The 15,346-nt window shown below is 40.9% G+C and overlaps 1 protein-coding gene across 1 annotated transcript in view; it reads left to right on the plus strand.

The window, feature by feature from the left end:
* Cpne4 (copine 4) overlaps positions 1-15,346 on the plus strand; it is a 348,827-nt gene that overhangs the window by 246,038 nt on the left and 87,443 nt on the right. The gene's annotated exons all lie outside the window — the stretch shown is intronic.

Raw genomic sequence — 15,346 nt, forward strand, 5'->3', positions numbered from 1 at the left:
AGGTCCAAGGTTTTATTTAAGTAAAGCAAAGTGTTATCACAGGCCTGTCTTTAAAATGCAGGATCCAGGAGGGGAAAGATGGCGGCGAGGGGAGTGCATTGCCCCCGTGTGCTGCTTCACTGTGTGGGAGTATGACAAGTCAGGATGGCTAAAGGATATCTTGTTAGGAATTTCCAGCAATAGTGGGGTGCTCCGGAACCTGGAGGAAGGATTTCCATCGCACGAGGATCAGCTACGGGGACTCAAACGCGAGAGGTTTGTCGCACTGCTTATTCAGCAAATCGGCCCGAGGCTAGAATCTGCAGCGTGTGCTGGGATAGAGACGCAGGGTTACAGCGCTGCAGTTTCTGCCAGCCGCGCAAGCACCGTACTCAGGGCTGAATTCTGGGTTCGAGACGGGGGAAGGAAGCGGTCCATCTCGGTTCTCCACACCGGTCAGACCACAGAGGAGGCCAGCAGCCACCATGTTGGTAAACTGACGTCACCACCGCTGTTTTCGACTGACCGCAGCTCATTCAGCCATAGAACAGGTAATTTCAGGCTGCAATTCGCCTGCGGCTTGCAGACAGATTGCTAGGGCTCAGCGCCTGGGTGCTTCTTAGAACCTGATCTTATCGGAGTGAATACCCAGCGCAGGGCGGCCGAGTTCCGGCTCCCGGAACCGCCCTGGCCCAGGGCTGCTGAGCCTGCGGAGGCTGCTTCTTGGACCCTGCGCCTACCAGAGCATACAACAAGCACTAAGCAGCCGAATTACGGCTCCCGGAACTGAGCCCGCGGGGACTGCTTCTTGGAGCTTACATTTATAGGAGCTTACACCGAGCACGGAGTGGCCGAGTTCCGGCTCCCGGAACTTCCCTGGCCCGGGGCTAGGAGCCCGCGGAAACTGCTTCTCGGTCCGGGTCCTGCTGAGGGCCGGTCAGGACTCACCCGGTGCTTTGGTTGCCCGGCAAGGGGAACGAAATGCTGCCATTCGCATAGGATACCAACATGGCAGAGATCTGATGTCTGCCGAAAGCGGCGGAGGAGGGAACTTCATCAATACCAGTGGTGACATAAGCAGTTGGTCTCCTGGTAGGGGGGGTGAGGCACAGTCACCCGAGTCTCCTCAATTTGTCGTCGAGCCAGAGGGAAGGAGCCGGGCCGCCGCCAGCGCCCGGAGCAGGCCCAGTGGCTCGCCAGCGTGGTGACCGCGTGACCCCAATTGGAGAGGGGGCGGAGCGGAGCCGCCACCCGCAACCGCAAGGTGGGCAGACCCGCGACCCAGTGGTACATGGGCGTGGTAGGAGGGGCAGGGCAGAGCCGCAGTTCGCGCTTGCAAGGTAAACAGACCTGTGACAGCCTGGTGGGTCAGGCCCAGTGGCCTGCCAGTGTGGTACACACGTCACCCCAACTGGAGTAGGGGCAGAGCAGATCCTTCTCCCACGCCCGGACCAGGCCCTGCCGGTGTGGTGGTCACGTGACCCCAATTGGAGTGGGGGCGGAGCGGAACCGCCACCCGTGCCCGCAGGGTGAGCAGACCAGTGATCAACCTGCAGATCAGGCCCAGGGGTCCGCAGGCGTGGTAGGAGGAGCAGGGCAGATCCGCCGCCCGCGCCTCCAAGGTAGGCAGACCTACAACAGACCAGCGGATCAGGCCCAGGAGCCTGCCGGCGTGGTACAAACACCACCCTAATTGGAGTAGTGGCAGAGCAGAGTCGCCGCCCGTGCCAGGAACAGGCCCAGCGTCCTGCAGGCGGGGTAGTCACGACACCCCAATTGGAGTAGGGGCAGAGCAGAGCCTCCACCCGTGCCCAAAAGGTGGGCAGATCTGCGACCGACCAGCGGGACAGGCCCAGTGGCCTGCCGGTACGACAGACACGTCACCCCATTTGCAGTAGGGGCAGGGTAGAGCCGCCGCCCGCGCCTGCAGGGTAGGCAAACCTGCAACCGACCGGCGGATCAGGCCCGGTGGCCTGCCGGCGTGGTACACTCGTCACCCCAATTGGAGTAGGGGCAGAACAGAGCCGCCGCCAGCTCCCAGAACAGGCCCAGTGACCTGCCGGCGTGGTAGCCACGACACCCCAATTGGAATAAGGAGAGAGCAGAGCCGCCGCCCGCACCTGCAGAAAAGATACGCAAGCAGTATGAAAAGACAAGGAAAGAAAGGACCACAAGCAATGCAGGTCAACGCAACTTTAGAAGAGGTAACAGCTGCAGCAGATGGAATGTCAGATAAAGAATTCAGGATATACATGCTTCAGATGATCTGGAGTCTCAAGGAAGACATCAGACAGCAAAATCAGACAATGAAAGATCACTTCAACAATGAATTACATGAACAAATCCAAGAAGCAAAAGATCAACTATACAGGGAGATAGAGGTTATAAAAAACAAACAAACAGAAATCCTAGAAATGCAGGAAGCAATAAACCAACTTAAAAACTCAATGGAGAATACTACCAGCAGAGTAGAACACTTAGAAGATAGAACATCAGACAATGAAGACAAAGTATTTCAACTGGAAAAGAACATAGACAGCTCAGCAAGACTGTTAAGAAACCATGAGCAGAACATCCAAGAAATATGGGATAACATTAAGAGACCAAACTTAAGAGTCATTGGGATACAGGAAGGTACAGAGCTCCAAACCAAAGGAATGAGAAGTCTATTCAATGAAATAATACAAGAAAACTTCCCAGACTTGAAGAATGAGACAGAATCCCAAATCCTAGAAGCCTACAGGACGCCGAATGTGCAAAATCATAAGAGATCCACACCTAGACACATTATAATGAAGATGCCCAACATACAGAATAAGGAGATAATTTTAAAAGCTACAAGAGAAAGGAAGCAGATTACATTTAGGGGTAAGCCAATCAGGATAACAGCTGATCTTTCAACACAGACTCTGAAAGCTAGAAGATCCTGGAATAACATATTTCAAACACTGAAAGAAAATGGGTTCCAACCAAGAATTGTGTATCCAGCGAAATTAAGCTTCAGGATGGAGGATGAAATTAAAACCTTCCACGATAAACAAAAGTTTAAAGAATTCGCAGCTAGAAAACCATCTCTTCAAAACATCCTCGCCAAAGCATTACAGGAAGAGGAAATGGAAAATAACAATGAAAACCAACAGTGGGAGGTAGGACAGTAAAGGGGGCGGGAATAATCAAAGAGGAAAACAAACCATGTTTAGTAACAGAAATAAACAAATATGGCTGGAAGAACAACCCATATCTCAATAATAACCCTAAATGTTAATGGCTTAAACTCACCAATTAAGAGACACAGGCTAGTAGAATGGATCACAAAACAAGACCCAACAATATGCTGCCTACAGGAGACGCATTTGATAGGAAAAGACTTACATAGGCTGAAGGTGAAAGGTTGGGAAAAATCATATCACTCATATGGACTTCGGAAACAAGCAGGAGTGTCCATACTCATATCAAATAAAATAGATTTCAAGCCAAAGTTAATCAAAAGAGATAAAGAGGGACACTACATACTGCTTAAGGGAACCATACACCAACAAGACATAACAATCATAAATATTTATGCCCCAAACAATGGTGCAGCTATGTTCGTCAAACAAACTCTTCTCAAGTTCAAGAGTCTAATAGACCACCATACCATAATCATGGGAGACTTCAACACACCTCTCTCGCCACTGGACAGATCTTCCAAACAGAAGTTGAATAGGGAAACTATAGAACTCAAAAACACTATTAATAACCTAGACCTAATGGACATATATAGAATATACCACCCAACATCAAGCAGTTACACTTTTTTCTCAGCAGCACATGGATCCTTCTCAAAAATAGATCATATATTATGTCACAGGGCAACTCTTAGACAATATAAAGGAGTAGAGATAATACCATGCATCTTATCTGATCATAATGGAATGAAACTGAAAATCAACAATAAAAGAAGGAAGGAAAAAGCATACATCACTTGGAGAATGAACAAGAGGTTACTGAATGATCAATGGGTTATAGAAGACATCAAGAAGGAAATTAAAAAATTCTTAGAGATAAATGAAAACACAGACACAACATATCGGAATCTATGGGACACATTGAAAGCAGTTCTAAGAGGAAAATTCATTGCTTGGAGTTCATTCCTTAAAAAAAGAAAAAACCAACAAATAAATGATCTCATACTTCATCTCAAAATCCTTGAAAAAGAAGAGCAAAACAACAGCAAAAGAAGTAGAAGGCAAGAAATAATTAAAATCAGAGCTGAAATTAATGAAATCGAAACAAAAGAAATAATTGAAAAAATTGACAAAACTAAAAGTTGGTTCTTTGAAAAAATAAACAAAATCGACAGACCCTTAGCGATGCTAGCGAAGAGAAGAAGAGAGAGAACTCAAATTACTAGCATATGGGATGAAAAAGGCAATATCACAACAGACACTTCAGAAATACAGAAGATAATCAAAAACTATTTTGAATCCTTATACTCCAACAAATTAGAAGATAGTGAAGGCATAGATAAATTTCTTAAGTCATATGATCTGCCCAGATTGAGTCAGGAGGATATAGAAAACCTAAACAGACCAATATCAATTGAGGAAATAGAAGAAACCATAAAAAGACTACCAACTAAGAAAAGCCCAGGTCCAGATGGGTATACAGCAGAATTTTACAAAACCTTTAAAGAAGAACTAATACCAATACTTTTCAAGCTACTTCAGGAAATAGAAAAGGAGGGAGAACTTCCAAATTCATTCTATGAGGCCAACATCACCCTGATACCTAAACCAGACAAAGACACTTCAAAGAAAGAAAACTACAGACCAATATCTCTAATGAACCTAGATGCAAAAATCCTCAATAAAATTCTGGCGAATCGGATACAAAAACATATCAAAAAAATTGTACACCATGATCAAGTAGGATTCATCCCTGGGATGCAAGGCTGGTTCAATATACGGAAATCAATAAATGTTATTCACCACATCAATAGACTTAAAAATAAGAACCATATGATCATCTCGATAGATGCGGAAAAAGCATTTGACAAAGTACAGCATCCCTTTATGTTCAAAACTCTAGAAAAACTAGGGATAACAGGAACATACCTCAATATTGTAAAAGCAATCTATGCTAAGCCTCAGGCTAGCATCATTCTGAATGGAGAAAAACTGAAGGCATTCCCTCTGAAATCTGGAACTAGACAGGGATGCCCTCTCTCTCCACTTCTGTTCAACATAGTTCTCGAAACACTGGCCAGAGCAATTAGACAGACGAAAGAAATTAAAGGCATAAAAATAGGAAAAGAAGAACTTAAATTATCACTATTTGCAGATGATATGATTCTATACCTAGCAGACCCAAAAGGCTCTACAAAGAAACTATTAGAGCTAATAAATGAATTCAGCAAAGTGGCAGGATATAAAATCAACACGCATAAATCAAAGGCATTCCTGTATATCAGCGACAAATCCTCTGAATTGGAAATGAGGACAACCACTCCATTCAAAATATCTTCAAAAAAAATAAAATACTTGGGAATCAACCTAACAAAAGAGGTGAAAGACTTATACAATGAAAACTACAGAACCCTAAAGAGAGAAATAGAAGAAGATCTTAGAAGATGGAAAAATATACCCTGTTCATGGATAGGCAGAACTAACATCATCAAAATGGCGATATTACCAAAAGTTCTCTATAGGTTTAATGCAATGCCAATCAAAATCCCAACGGCATTTCTTGTAGAAATAGAGAAAGCAATTATGAAATTCATATGGAAAAATAAAAGACCCAGAATAGCAAAAACAATGCTAAGCAGGAAGTGTGAATCAGGCGGTATAGCGATACCAGACTTCAAACTATACTACAGAGCAATAGTAACAAAAACAGCATGGTACTGGTACCAAAACAGGTGGGTGGACCAATGGTACAGAATAGAGGACACAGAAACCAATCCACAAAACTACAACTATCTTATATTTGATAAAGGGGCTAAAAGCATGCAATGGAGGAAGGATAGCATCTTCAACAAATGGTGCTGGGAAAACTGGAAATCCATATGCAACAAAATGAAACTGAATCCCTTTCTCTCGCCATGCACAAAAGTGAATTCAAAATGGATCAAGGAGCTTGATATCAAATCAGAGACGCGCCGTCTGATAGAAGAAAAAGTTGGCTACGATCTACAGTCGGTGGGGTCGGGCTCCAAATTCCTCAATAGGACACCCATAGCACAAAAGTTAATAACTAGAATCAACAAATGGGACTTACTCAAACTAAAAAGTTTTTTCTCAGCAAAAGAAACAATAAGAGAGGTAAATAGGGAGCCTACACCCTGGGAACAAATCTTTACTCCTCACACTTCAGATAGAGCCCTAATATCCAGAGTATACAAAGAACTCAAAAAATTAGACAATAAGAAAACAAACAACCCAATCAACAAATGGGCCAAGGACCTGAACAGACACTTCTCAGAGGAGGACATACAGTCAATCAACAAATACATGAAAAAATGCTCAACATCTCTAGCTGTCAGAGAAATGCAAATCAAAACCACCCTAAGATACCATCTCACTCCAGTAAGATTGGCAGCCATTAGGAAGTCAAACAACAACAAGTGCTGGCGAGGATGTGGGGAAAAGGGTACACTTGTACATTGCTGGTGGGACTGCAGATTGGTGCAGCCAATTTGGAAAGCAGTATGGAGATTTCTTGGAAAGCTGGGAATGGAGCAACCATTTGACCCAGCTATTCCCCTTCTTGGTCTATTCCCTAAAGACCTAAAAAGAGCATGCTACAGGGACACTGCTACATCGATGTTCATAGCAGCACAGTTCACAATAGCAAGACTGTGGAACCAACCTAGATGCCCTTCAATAGACGAATGGATAAAAAAAAATGTGGCATTTATACACAATGGAGTATTACTCTGCATTAAAAAATGACAAAATCATAGAATTTACAGGGAAATGGATGGCATTAGAGCAGATTATGCTAAGTGAAGCTAGCCAATCCCTAAAAAACAAATGCCAAATGTCTTCTTTGATATAAGGAGAGTAACTAAGAACAGTGTAGGGACGAAGAACAGGAGAAGAAGATTAACATTTAACAGGGATGAGAGGTGGGAGGGAAAGGGAGAGAGAAGGGAAATTGCATGGTAATGGAAGGAGACCCTCAGGGTTATACAGTGGAGGAGGTAGAGAGAGAGGAGGGGAGGGGAGGGGAGAGGTGGGGAGGGGGGAGGGTGGAGGATGGGAAAGGCAGTGGAGCACAACAGACACTAGTATGGCAATTTGTAAATCAATGGATGTGTAACTGATGTGATTCTGCAATCTGTGTATGGGGTGAAGGTGGGAGTTCATAACCCACTTGAATCAAAGTGTGGAATATGATATGTCAAGAAATGTGTAATGTTTTGAACAACCCACAATAAAAAATTTAAAAAAAAAAAAAATAAAAAAAAAATAAAATGCAGGATCCAGGAGAGATACTTCCAGATGCAGGAGGTATTTCTCTGGATGTTGCATGTGTATTGTAGACTACAATTCAGCAGAGACATCAAGCTTCTTTCTAATCTTACATTGAGATGCTTGGCACATACATGTTACCTTTCTGGTCTTCCAAGATATTTGTGTTTTCTACCCAAACTTGAATAATATTTCAACTATCATAGGGTTATAAATAAGTTATACCCTAAAAAATCAAAGGTTTTACGAGGTAGAAATGCCATTTACTCTTTATGTATCATATTAGATTGATGGGAAACACTTCCCAGTAGAACTTTCTGTCATGTTCTTTTGTGCACTCTACAGAATGTTCAGCATTGGTGCTGTCCAGTAGGGTAGCCACTAGACAGGTGTAGCTACTGAGTATTGGAAACATGGCTAGTGGTAAGACAGGAACAGAGTTTTAAATTGTATTTAATTTTAATGATTTCACATTCAAATAGCATTTAAATTTACACGTGTCTGGTGGCTATCATATTGGATAACACAGGTCTAGATATATTGATCTAATATCTTACACAAAAATTCATGCAGTGGAAATGTGTTTGTACACCTTAGAGGAATATTTAGAAAACTTAGGTTGATGATCTAGAATAGGCCTTCTAAAATTGATGGGGGTACTTTAGGAGCCAGTGCAAGTGTAATTGTGTCTGAATCAATTATGAGGATATTTTGACAAAGTTAGTAGTGTTAGATCATTCTAAGACCCACAGGCTTTCTTAGACACTTTTGACAACTTTAGTTCTTCAATAATCCATTTTAAACGGGGAAAGGTTACTGGATCTTAATTTAAGAGAAATCATGGAAAATACAAATAAGAATTCTTCAAGAGAAATCTGTATCCCAAAAACAGAAATTCATTTTTTCTCTTCATGACTGAACAATAAATCACTCTTTGAAGAGCTGTCATTGTCAAGTTTTTCCAAAGGATAAGCTATCAATCAAAGAATTTGAACCTTAAAAGCTTATATGTAATTGCCCCGAGTGTCATTTGATTGTTGTCCGTTGATTTTTCCAGATATTTCTAAGTGTCCAGTAATTTCCTAGACCAAAAATAAAAGATACCAACTCCCCTTATATTTTGACTTAGGATGACTTCAGCTTATGAAGCCATGACACAAAACTCAAAAACAGTCTCTTTTATCAGTCTCAGTTTCTCATATAGTCACAGAATTCAGAAAGGACAGTGTTTTACCTTTACCTTCTATGTTTTATTCTCACTTCCAGTCATAAGGTGTTATCAGGCTCTAGAAAAACAGTATTGAAGGTCTGAGTAGGTTTAACACAGAGGTAATCATATTTACCCCATCTAAAATATTCACCTCAAGAATGGAGGTAAACAAATAAGAACTGACTTTGGAATTATCAAATATTACCGGCCCCATAACCAGAGAACCAAGTTTAATTGTCCTTAGAATTGTTTTGCTGGCTGAAGTGCTACAAAATTGGTTTGCGATAATAAGTGAATTTGATTACTTACTTTCTTCATTGATTCTGACAGCTATACCCGGGGAAATGGTTCAAAGTAAAGAACTCTTTCTCATCTAGATTTCCTATTGATAAAGATCTGGCAAAGTGTTTACCAATCTAGGCATTCCTATATTCTAACTTCAGTAAGTCAGTTAAGGAATGCTCAGAGTACACAAAGTCCATAATATATTTAATGTTTCCAATATCTGAGAGATAAATATGCATGTTGGTACTGAGGATGCACTGTTATACACAAAGAGTGAGATCAAGGAGAGGAGTAAATTGTTCTTAAATTTACCAAGGCTTGGGATAGAATCTCAACATAAACTGAGGTCAGTATGACTAACTATCCAATCCCCAAATATATCAAAAGCCTTAAGCATCGGGCAACTTATTAACCTCACAATTCTATTTTTAATTTTTTTCTTGGGGAAATAATTATGTATTTTCATATTTATAAGTGAGTGGTCATCATAAGTAAATAATAACTACAATAGTATAATTAAACATTACCAGTGAATTACCATTAAAAATAATGTTATAGCTCCGTTTTCCTATGGAAATGACCCTCATTCTTCCTTGCTTTCCTAAGCAAATCTATATGTCTGAAAAAAAAAAATGTGTTACAAAAGAGGGAATGAGCCAAAATCATCTGCCAATTTTTTCCATCTTTCTACTTTCTTTGGGTTTGTTCTGTTCTTTTTTAAAAAAAATAAAGTTGAGCATTTGGAGATTTAGTTGATTGTTTTTAATTTGGGGCTTAATAGGGTAGCCATAGAACACAGTCTTCATTATACTAGATATTTGGCGTTTTTGAGATTTATTGCATAGGCAGAGGTGAGTTTTCATAATGATTACCTGTGTGTTTGAGAAAGAATGGGTAGCTAAACGTTAAGGGAGGAGGGGTAGATCAAGATGGTGGAATAGGTTGCTCTAATGACCATCTTCCCTTGTCCCCTTGTCCCCTCCCATCACAAACACCGTTTTAACAACTTAAAGAAAATACAGTGGGTGGGGTAGGGTAGGAAGGTGAATGAAGTTATTCAGGGGCAAAGATGGAAGCAAAGAGATAAGACAGGAGGCTATGGCAATAATTTGAGAAAGAAACGATGATGGAATAGACCAAGAAATAGTGATAATAATGTTGAGATGGAATTGAATTGGATGGAATTGTGGCTATATTTTGAAAGTAAAACCACCAAGATTTCCTGAAGGATTCGATGTGGAGTTTGGGAAAGATGACTTTTAGCCAGAGCAACTGAAATTGTGAGGATGTCGTTAACTGAGATGAGAAGGACCTCAATGAAGCAAGTTTGGGATAGAAGACCCAAAAGGAGACCCAAATACACAAACTGAAGAGACAGAGTAAGCAACTGTTTAAGAGAAAGGTCTGGACTGAAGATAGAAACTTGGGAAATTTTGGTTGTCTGAGTCCACCACAGGCAATGGTTCTGAACTGGGGTTACTGAGGTAGGTGATACTTGCATCAAGTGGGGTAGATGCTAGAGATGCTGCCAAATACTTTGGATGCACAGGAAAGAGCCCCACACAACATAGAATTATCTGAGCTAGATTTCCAATTACGTTGAGATTAAGAACACCTCACCAAAGGTCTGAGCTTCACAGGAGAAGAAAAGGTATTCAAAGACTCAGCCCTGGAGAATCCTTACTGTGGGTTCAAGGAAATAAGGTTAGAACAATCTTCAAAATGTATGTGTCTAGTAATAATGGAAGAAATCCAAGATGGTATATGGCCTATTAGTCAAATATAGATCATCTATTAAGGAGGAAGTCGTGATCACCACATCAAATACTGTTGCTTGGTCTATAAAGATGAAGACTGAAAACTGCCCAATGGATTTATATCATTCTGGGGTCTTTGACAAGGAGTCATTTCAGCAGAGTAATGTTGGCAAAAGTCTGGCTCTGTTACTAAGTGACTGTGGGCAAGGTAGTTAGCCTTCCTGAGTTTTCATTTCCTCACTCATAAGATAAAGATAACAATCTATTTCATAAAGTTGCATGAGATAATGTGAACACTGAATGTAAAGCACATACCGCAAAACTGGCACATAGTAGGCACTCAGTAAATCTAAGGTCTTCTTCCATTCATTTACAACCTCTTCCCTCCTGAATACCCCTCCCACCTCTCTCACATACAAAAAATTACTGCTTCAATACTTTATCACACTCTAGGAACTAGTAAGTATTTGGGGGACAATTCTTTCATTAAAACACACTTGATGATGGAGACCATTCTTCAATTATCTTCAATTACTATGAACTGAAGAAAAAAAATAGTGTTAATAATTTCAGTTTTTCTGTTTAGGACAATACATTGGACTAGGAGAGAAGCAGCAATTCAAATTATACAGAGCCACAAAAGTAATTTCTCACCAAGTAAAACATTCCACTGTTGAATTTAATTCTGTATTACGTCTTCCTGTAGTTTTGAAACTGCAAACCCAAAACAGTAGCTAAATCTTCTAGGCCTACGGTAGCTCCACACATTTCCCTACATAAAACTACCACAGACCAAACTCTCAATCAAAACCAAAACTCATCAAAGATATGTCAAAGGATGGAGGCTGAGGGAAAGCTAGAGAAGTGGAAAATCACTCTTTAAAAGCTTTTACTCAGGGATCTCCCACTGGTTTTTGTCTTCTCTTGGGACTCAGAAAATTATTATATTACTCTAATGATTACACAGTAACTTTATAAAAAATGAATTTAATTTCAAAAGGTTAAAGGTAGCCATGTTGTAGAAAAAAAAGATATCAGAAAAATGTGTCATTCTGCATTCAGTTCTAATTTCCACAGAACAAGGGACCCAGAAGGTCATCCAAGTAATGAGTTTTTTTTTTGTGTGTGTGTGTGTGCTAATTCCCCAGTTAGTCACACACAGAAAGCTCTCAGCCCAAGTGGCTCCTGGGAGCTCTAGGAGCTCAGAAGGCTGAAGAGGGAGGCATGCATGATTTTAGAATTTCTGGAAGCCTGGACTAAATCCCAGATGACCCTCAGGCAGCCTGATTATCAGATCTGTCAAGACCTCAAGAGAAACTCTTGTCTCCCAACCTCTGGGTTACTCTATTTTATTGGACCAAACACATATATTTTGCTCACATTTTTATGTCTTGGAAATCAGTCATCTTACAGTCAGTGACACATTACTATTGGTCAGTGTTATCCAGAAGGACCCTTTCTGATGGTGGACATCTCTGTCTGTTCCGTCCAACATGGTCATCACCAGTCATAGATGGCTCCTGAGCACTGGAAATGTGGCTATAATGTTTCACCAAGTAAAACATTCCACTGTTGAATTTAATTCTGTATTAAGTCTTCCTGTAGTTTTTGAAACTGCAGCCAAATAATTTGCAACCAAATAATTGAATTTTAAAATGTATTTGATTTTCATTGTTTTAAATGTAAACAGCCACGTGTGTCTAAGGGCTACCATAGTGGTCAACACAGGAACAAGTCAAACTCTCCCAAGGATTTACATTTGTTTCTTCCACTCACCTAAGGAATGACCAACCTGAGACTCCTTAAAGTTAAATTCTCAGCTTGAGGCTCTGTGACTGCCTGGCCTTGTGAATCCAGGCTGGGGCCCTGAGTATCAGATTTCGTTCAAATTCTCATGAGAGATTTTTCTTTTCTTCCCTCCAATCAATGCCAGAATTGAGCTATATACCTTTCCCTGCTGTAGCTCCCTGCATGGCAGGCCTTTTTCTCATTTACTCATACCCTCAGAGGGTAACTCCATGGAATCCCAGGATAACACAGAAGTCGCTTGTTAAACTCCCCCATCTTGTGTGTTTTTGATTTCATAGTGAAAGTCAAAGTAATGGTGCTTCCTTCAATCAGTACTAACAGAGCCAATGCAATATGGTGCTATGATTTCTGATACATAGTAGAGCTTAATAAACATTTATTGAAAGAGAGGGAAAGAAATAAAGAACAGATTGGGCCATAGAATTGGAATGCTTCTTAAAATGAGGGTTCCATGACCCCCTAGATGATTTGAAGGGGTTAAAGATACTTTTTTTGTTTGTTTGGAGGGAAGGGAGAGATTTGAGAGCAAGTAGACATGAGATCCCAGCAAGGTACAGAGACAGAGAAAAAGGCTCAGTAATTAGTTTTCCAGTCAGAAAAGAGATGGCAAACTATATTGGATGGGACATCATCTTTAATTGGACGAGAAGCTAAAGACACTATTTTAAGAATGTTCTCATGAGCTTCTGTGCACAAGTAGTACGGCCCTAAAGTCCAAGTAACAATGATCCCTATGAAACCTCAGAGTTATTGTCATATCAAATAATATAATAAAGTGCTATAAATATAGTAAAGTAGGGAGAAAGAGTAAGTTTTAAATAGATTCAATCTAAGGGAGAACATTACTCCATTTAAAAAAGTACAAATGATATTTGTTTTCTTCTAAAAAAAAAAGTTCCACATTAAGATCTGCAAGTTCAATTCTTAGCTTCTCCACTTAATTATGTATATATGAGTCCTGTCACTGATGAAGGAGAATGGGGAAAATATGGAAAGTTAACAGCCTTTCTAGGAAACATGGCTATATTTTATTCTAAGTGTGGCTCATTGGTCTGCGGTTAGAAAGAGACCATTAAATTGAGAAGGGGCCAGAGGAGGCTATGGGGGAGGGTATATTTTAGGTGGTGAGGAAATAAGGCCTTTTATTTTCCTCCCTGGAGGACAAGTTACTTCTCCTTAGGTTAAGACCCAGGCAGTCTCTAAGGGCTACCGCAATTCCTAGAAACCTGGACCAGATCTAAGAAGCAACAAGGTTCATGTGCACTCCCATGACTATCATGAGCAAGCAATGCTCCAAAGGCAGATGCATCAGTGGGTCAGAGCCACAGGGAAGAAAGTCAGTGTTGGAGCAGCCTCAGCACACTTGATCTATGAGACCAGTAGCAGTGGCCAGAAAGATGTCTCAGGTCAGGATCAGAAAATCCAGATGGATTCACAGCAGAACAACATCCAAATTGACAGGCCAAATCCAGAAGGACATTTGTACCCAAGAGTAAAACAAAGCCAGGTACCCCCAATGAAGAAGGGTGGTGAGAAAGGGGCTGAACAAATGCCATGGCAACTAGAAAGAAAAACAACTATACCCTCTTTACCTTTTACCCATAGACCCGAGGTCAGTGCCTAATGCAGAGTAGATGCCCATTGCCTCTTATATGAATGAATAGGCTCAGCAAAGAGATTTAAGATATTGGAAACAGGCCTTCCTCTAATTCAGCCAAATTCTATCCCAGAGCAGTGCCTCTCAAACTTTATTGGGCATGTACAGATCACCTGGGGGATCTTCTACTGAACCAAAAGCCTTCCTTTGAAGATCTGGAATGGGGACAGAGACTGCATTTCTAAAAACACTTGTGACTCCAGTGCTACCCATCCACAGATCACACTGATCCACAGCACAATTTGAATGACTCAGGACTTGAATCAGCAGATTATATAGATTTTTAAGGCATAAATTAATTTCAAGAGGGAAGACTGCAAGTGGAAGTTAAAAAAATATTACCAGCCAGGAGTAAGGAGATGAAGTCAAGGCCATTAAGACTGTCCTTTAGAGAAGTGATTTGGGAAATTCTGTGAATGCTAATAGCCCCAAGCCTAGCTGGAGGAGATCTTAGTGGCCCAGAATTGCACATGTGATTTTTTTTGGAGGAGGGTGTAAAATTGTTTATTCACAGTAGCCATCACAACTTTTTATAACCTAAACAAAAAATCATCATCCAATGATAGGTTTCATTTCAGCACAACTCCATCTGTCTTGCTGCATAAAAATAAAAGTTCAGGTTTATTTTTTTTTTTTTTAGTTTAAGTATATCACCATGGTAGAGTTTAGGGACATAAAAAGCTGATATAAAAATAGAGTTGGTTTTGTGGTAAGAGTGTAGAAATAGGAACTCTATAGACATTGCAGACAGAGAATTATTGCATTAACTCTTTGTAGTCTTCATTAAATACCTGTCTCTCCTCTATCCTTGTACTTACTGTCTTCTATGAAGTTCAGCATGTGGTCTGGGTTTACAGAAGATTTGTAGCAAACCTCTGTGCCTTCTAGATATCTGTCAGTGTGGTCAGCAAATCATAGGCCAAGGTAGTAATGCAACCCAATTTGAGCCACAGTGATTCTGTGCTCTGGGACTGACCCCTTCAGCCTGTGGACAGAAGCAAACCCTCTGGAGGTTTGTAGGCCATGTCTCCCTTGTCACTGTGCAGAAGACAATCATTTCTCACCTGCCTTGTAAAGTGTCACCTTACCATAATTATGTCCCCTTATGTTATAGATCTTGCTGATCTGCTTACACATACAAACCAACCTTTCCCATGGATAAGCATTGCCATATATATTCCTAGAATTCAGGTTC

The sequence above is a fragment of the Marmota flaviventris genome, chromosome 8, assembly GCF_047511675.1.
Source record: "Marmota flaviventris isolate mMarFla1 chromosome 8, mMarFla1.hap1, whole genome shotgun sequence".
Taxonomy (NCBI): domain Eukaryota; kingdom Metazoa; phylum Chordata; class Mammalia; order Rodentia; family Sciuridae; genus Marmota; species Marmota flaviventris.